Source organism: Chiloscyllium punctatum, unplaced genomic scaffold (assembly GCF_047496795.1).
Source record: "Chiloscyllium punctatum isolate Juve2018m unplaced genomic scaffold, sChiPun1.3 scaffold_788, whole genome shotgun sequence".
NCBI classification, from domain to species: domain Eukaryota; kingdom Metazoa; phylum Chordata; class Chondrichthyes; order Orectolobiformes; family Hemiscylliidae; genus Chiloscyllium; species Chiloscyllium punctatum.
This window is the reverse complement of record NW_027310522.1, coordinates 1-5000: the sequence shown is the minus strand read 5'-3', so window position 1 is coordinate 5000 and position 5000 is coordinate 1.

Genomic DNA, 5000 nt, shown 5'->3' with positions numbered 1-5000 from the left:
GCTGAGGGTGGGCGTTCGGTTCCTGGTTAGGGATAGGGAAAGGGTGAGACTTAGCTTTAGTGCTCGTGCCCCCGATTTTGGTAATGTTTGACGTCAATTTTCCAAGGAGGCGAATGCAAGGCTTCAGAGGGACTTTGAGTGTTCGGGGGCGGGGTAGCTCAGCCGGATTTGCCCCGGCGGTTCTGCGGACGGTGTTGACTTCGAGGGCGGACCGGCCCCCGTGTTCAGTCCGAATATCGTGCATTGTTAACGGCGGGAAGTGTTCCAAAAGGGAATGGGATTGAATGTGACTGCTGAAGCCGACTTTGAGACCTGTAACGCGGGTAGCTCAGCCGGATTTGACCCGGCGGTTCTGGCGACGGTCTCGCCTTCGAGGGGGGAGCGCCCCGCGTGTTCAGGCCGAATTTTGTGCATTTCCATCGGCGGGAAGAGGTCCAAACGGGAATGGGATTGAATGTGACTGCTGAAGCCGACATTGAGACCTCTAACGCGGGTAGCTCGGCAGGATTTGACCCGGCGGTTCTGCCGAAGGTCTCACCTTCGAGGGGGGGAGCGTCCCGCGTGTTCAGGCCGAATATCGTGCATTGTTAACGGCGGGAAGTGTTCCAAACGGGAATGGGATTGAATGTGACTGCTGAAGCCGACATTGAGACCTCTAACGCGGGTAGCTCGGCCGGATTTGACCCGGCGGTTCTGGCGACGGTCTCGCCTTCGAGGGGGAGCGTCCCGCGTGTTCAGGCCGAATTTTGTGCATTTCCATCGGCGGGAAGAGGTCCAAACGGGAATGGGATTGAATGTGACTGCTGAAGCCGACATTGAGACCTCTAACGCGGGTAGCTCGGCAGGATTTGACCCGGCGGTTCTGCCGAAGGTCTCACCTTCGAGGGGGGAGCGTCCCGCGTGTTCAGGCCGAATATCGTGCATTGTTAACGGCGGGAAGTGTTCCAAAAGGGAATGGGATTGAATGTGACTGCTGAAGCCGACATTGAGACCTCTAACGCGGGTAGCTCGGCCGGATTTGACCCGGCGGTTCTGGCGACGGTCTCGCCTTCGAGGGGGGAGCGTCCCGCGTGTTCAGGCCGAATTTTGTGCATTTCCATCGGCGGGAAGAGGTCCAAACGGGAATGGGGATTGAATGTGACTGCTGAAGCCGACATTGAGACCTCTAACGCGGGTAGCTCGGCCGGATTTGACCCGGCGGTTCTGCCGAAGGTCTCACCTTCGAGGGGGGAGCGTCCCGCGTGTTCAGGCCGAGTTTTGTGCATTTCCATCGGCGGGAAGAGGTCCAAACGGGAATGGGATTGAATGTGACTGCTGAAGCCGACATTGAGACCTCTAACGCGGGTAGCTCGGCCGGATTTGACCCGGCGGTTCTGCCGAAGGTCTCACCTTCGAGGGGGGAGCGCCCACCGTGTACAGGCCGATTTTCATGCATTTCCAACCGTGGGAAGGGGTCCGAAAGGGGATGGGGGTGAACGTGACTGCTCAACCCGACTTTGAGACCTCTAACGCGGGTAGCTCAGCCGGATTTGACCCGGCGGTTCTGGCGACGGTCTCGCCTTCGAGGGGGGAGCGTCCCGCGTGTTCAGGCCGAATTTTGTGCATTTCCATCGGCGGGAAGAGGTCCAAACGGGAATGGGATTGAATGTGACTGCTGAAGCCGACATTGAGACCTCTAACGCGGGTAGCTCGGCCGGATTTGACCCGGCGGTTCTGCCGAAGGTCTCACCTTCGAGGGGGGAGCGTCCGCGTGTTCAGGCCGAATTTTGTGCATTTCCATCGGCGGGAAGAGGTCCAAACGGGAATGGGATTGAATGTGACTGCTGAAGCCGACATTGAGACCTCTAACGCGGGTAGCTCGGCCGGATTTGACCCGGCGGTTCTGCCGAAGGTCTCACCTTCGAGGGGGGAGCGCCCACCGTGTACAGGCCGATTTTCATGCATTTCCAACCGTGGGAAGGGGTCCGAAAGGGGATGGGGGTGAACGTGACTGCTCAACCCGACTTTGAGACCTGTAACGCGGGTAGCTCAGCCGGATTTGACCCGGCGGTTCTGGCGACGGTCTCGCCTTCGAGGGGGAGCGTCCCGCGTGTTCAGGCCGAATTTTGTGCATTTCCATCGGCGGGAAGAGGTCCAAACGGGAATGGGATTGAATGTGACTGCTGAAGCCGACATTGAGACCTCTAACGCGGGTAGCTCGGCCGGATTTGACCCGGCGGTTCTGCCGAAGGTCTCACCTTCGAGGGGGGAGCGTCCCGCGTGTTCAGGCCGAATTTTGTGCATTTCCATCGGCGGGAAGAGGTCCAAACGGGAATGGGATTGAATGTGACTGCTGAAGCCGACATTGAGACCTCTAACGCGGGTAGCTCGGCCGGATTTGACCCGGCGGTTCTGCCGAAGGTCTCACCTTCGAGGGGGAGCGCCCACCGTGTACAGGCCGATTTTCATGCATTTCCAACCGTGGGAAGGGGTCCGAAAGGGGATGGGGGTGAACGTGACTGCTCAACCGACTTTGAGACCTGTAACGCGGGTAGCTCAGCCGGATTTGACCCGCGGTTCTGGCGACGGTCTCGCCTTCGAGGGGGGAGCGCCCGCGTGTTCAGGCCGAATTTTGTGCATTTCCATCGGCGGGAAGAGGTCCAAACGGGAATGGGATTGAATGTGACTGCTGAAGCCGACATTGAGACCTCTAACGCGGGTAGCTCGGCAGGATTTGACCCGGCGGTTCTGCCGAAGGTCTCACCTTCGAGGGGGAGCGCCCACCGTGTACAGGCCGATTTTCATGCATTTCCAACCGTGGGAAGGGGGCCGAAAGGGGATGGGGGTGAATGTGACTGCTCAACCCGACTTTGAGGCATCTAACCCGGGTAGCTCAGCCGGGTTTGACCCGGCGGTTCTGCCGACTGCCTCGCCTTCGAGGGGGGAGCGTCCCCCGTGTACAGGCCGATTTTCATGCATTTCGAACCGTGGGAAGTGGCCCAAAAGGGGATGGGGGTGAATGTGACTGCTCAACCCGACTTTGGCGCTTCCGAGCCGGGTAGCCCGCCGGGTTTGACCCGGCGGTTCTGCCGTCGGTCTCGCCTTCGAGGGCGGAGCCTCCCCCGTGTACAGGCCGATTTTCATGCATTTGCAACGGTGGGAAGTTGCCCCAAAAGTCGATGGGAGTGAATGTGACTGCTCAACCCGACTTTGAGACTTTTAAGCCGGGTAGCTCAGCCGGGTTTGACCCGGCGGTTCTGCCGACGGTCTCGCCTTCGAGGGGGGAGCCTCCCCCGTGTACAGGCCGATTTTCGTGCATTTCCAACGGTGGGAAGAGGTTCAAAAGGGGATGGAGTGAATGTGACTGCTCAACCCGACTCTGAGGCTTCTAACCCGGGTAGCTCGGCCGGGTTTGATCCGGCGGTTCTGCCGACGGTCTCGTCTTCGAGGCCGGTGCCTCCCCCGTGTACAGGCCGATTTTCGTGCATTTCCAACGGTGGGAAGTGGTCCAAAAGGGAATGGGGGTGGACGTGTCTGCTCATACCGACTTTGAGACTTGTAAGCCGGGTAGCTCAGCCGGGTTTGACCCGGCGGTTCTGCCGACGGTCTCGCCTTCGAGGGGGAGCCTCCCCCGTGTACAGGCCGATTTCCGTGCATTTCCAACGGTGGGAAGAGGTTCAAAAGGGGATGGGAGTGAATGTGACTGCTCAACCCGACTCTGAGGCTTCTAACCCGGGTAGCTCGGCCGGGTTTGATCCGGCGGTTCTGCCGACGGTCTCGTCTTCGAGGCCGGTGCCTCCCCCGTGTACAGGCCGATTTTCGTGCATTTCCAACGGTGGGAAGAGGTTCAAAAGGGGATGGGGGTGAATGCGACTGCTCAACCCGACTCTGAGGCTTCTAACCCGGGTAGCCCGGCCGGGTTTGACCCGGCGGTTCTGCCGTCGGTCTCGCCTTCGAGGGCGGAGCCTCCCCCGTGTACAGGCCGATTTTCATGCATTTGCAACGGTGGGAAGTTGCCCAAAAGTCGATGGGAGTGAATGTGACTGCTCAACCCGACTTTGAGACTTTTAAGCCGGGTAGCTCAGCCGGGTTTGACCCGGCGGTTCTGCCGACGGTCTCGCCTTCGAGGGGGGAGCCTCCCCCGTGTACAGGCCGATTTTCGTGCATTTCCAACGGTGGGAAGAGGTTCAAAAGGGGATGGGAGTGAATGTGACTGCTCAACCCGACTCTGAGGCTTCTAACCCGGGTAGCTCGGCCGGGTTTGATCCGGCGGTTCTGCCGACGGTCTCGTCTTCGAGGCCGGTGCCTCCCCCGTGTACAGGCCGATTTTCGTGCATTTCCAACGGTGGGAAGTGGTCCAAAAGGGAATGGGGGTGGACGTGTCTGCTCATACCGACTTTGAGACTTGTAAGCCGGGTAGCTCAGCCGGGTTTGTTCCGGCGGTTCTGCCGACGGTCTCGTCATCGAGGGGGGAGCCTCCCCCGTGTCCAGGCCGATTTTCATGCATTTCCAACCGTGGGAAGTGGTCCAAAAGGGAATGGGGGGTGAATGTGACTGCTCATACCGACTTTGAGACTTTTAAGCCGGGTAGCTCAGCCGGGTTTGACCCGGCGGTTCTGCCGACGGTCTCGCCTTCGAGGGGGGGAGCGTCCCCCGTGTTCAGGCCGAATTTTGTGCATTTCGAACCGTGGGAAGTTGCCCAAAAGTCGATGGGAGTGAATGTGACTGCTCAACCCGACTTTGAGACTTGTAAGCCGGGTAGCTCAGCCGGGTTTGACCCGGCGGTTCTGCCGACGGTCTCGTCTTCGAGGCGGGTGCCTCCCCCGTGTACAGGCCGATTTTCATGCATTTCGTACCGTGGGAAGCGGTCCAAAAGGGGATGGGAGTGAACGTGACTGCTCATACCGACTTTGGCGCTTCCGAGCCGGGTAGCTCAGCCGGGTTTGACCCGGCGGGTCTGCCGACGGTCTCGCCTTCGAGGGGGGAGCGTCCCCCGTGTTCAGGCCGAATCTTGTGCATTT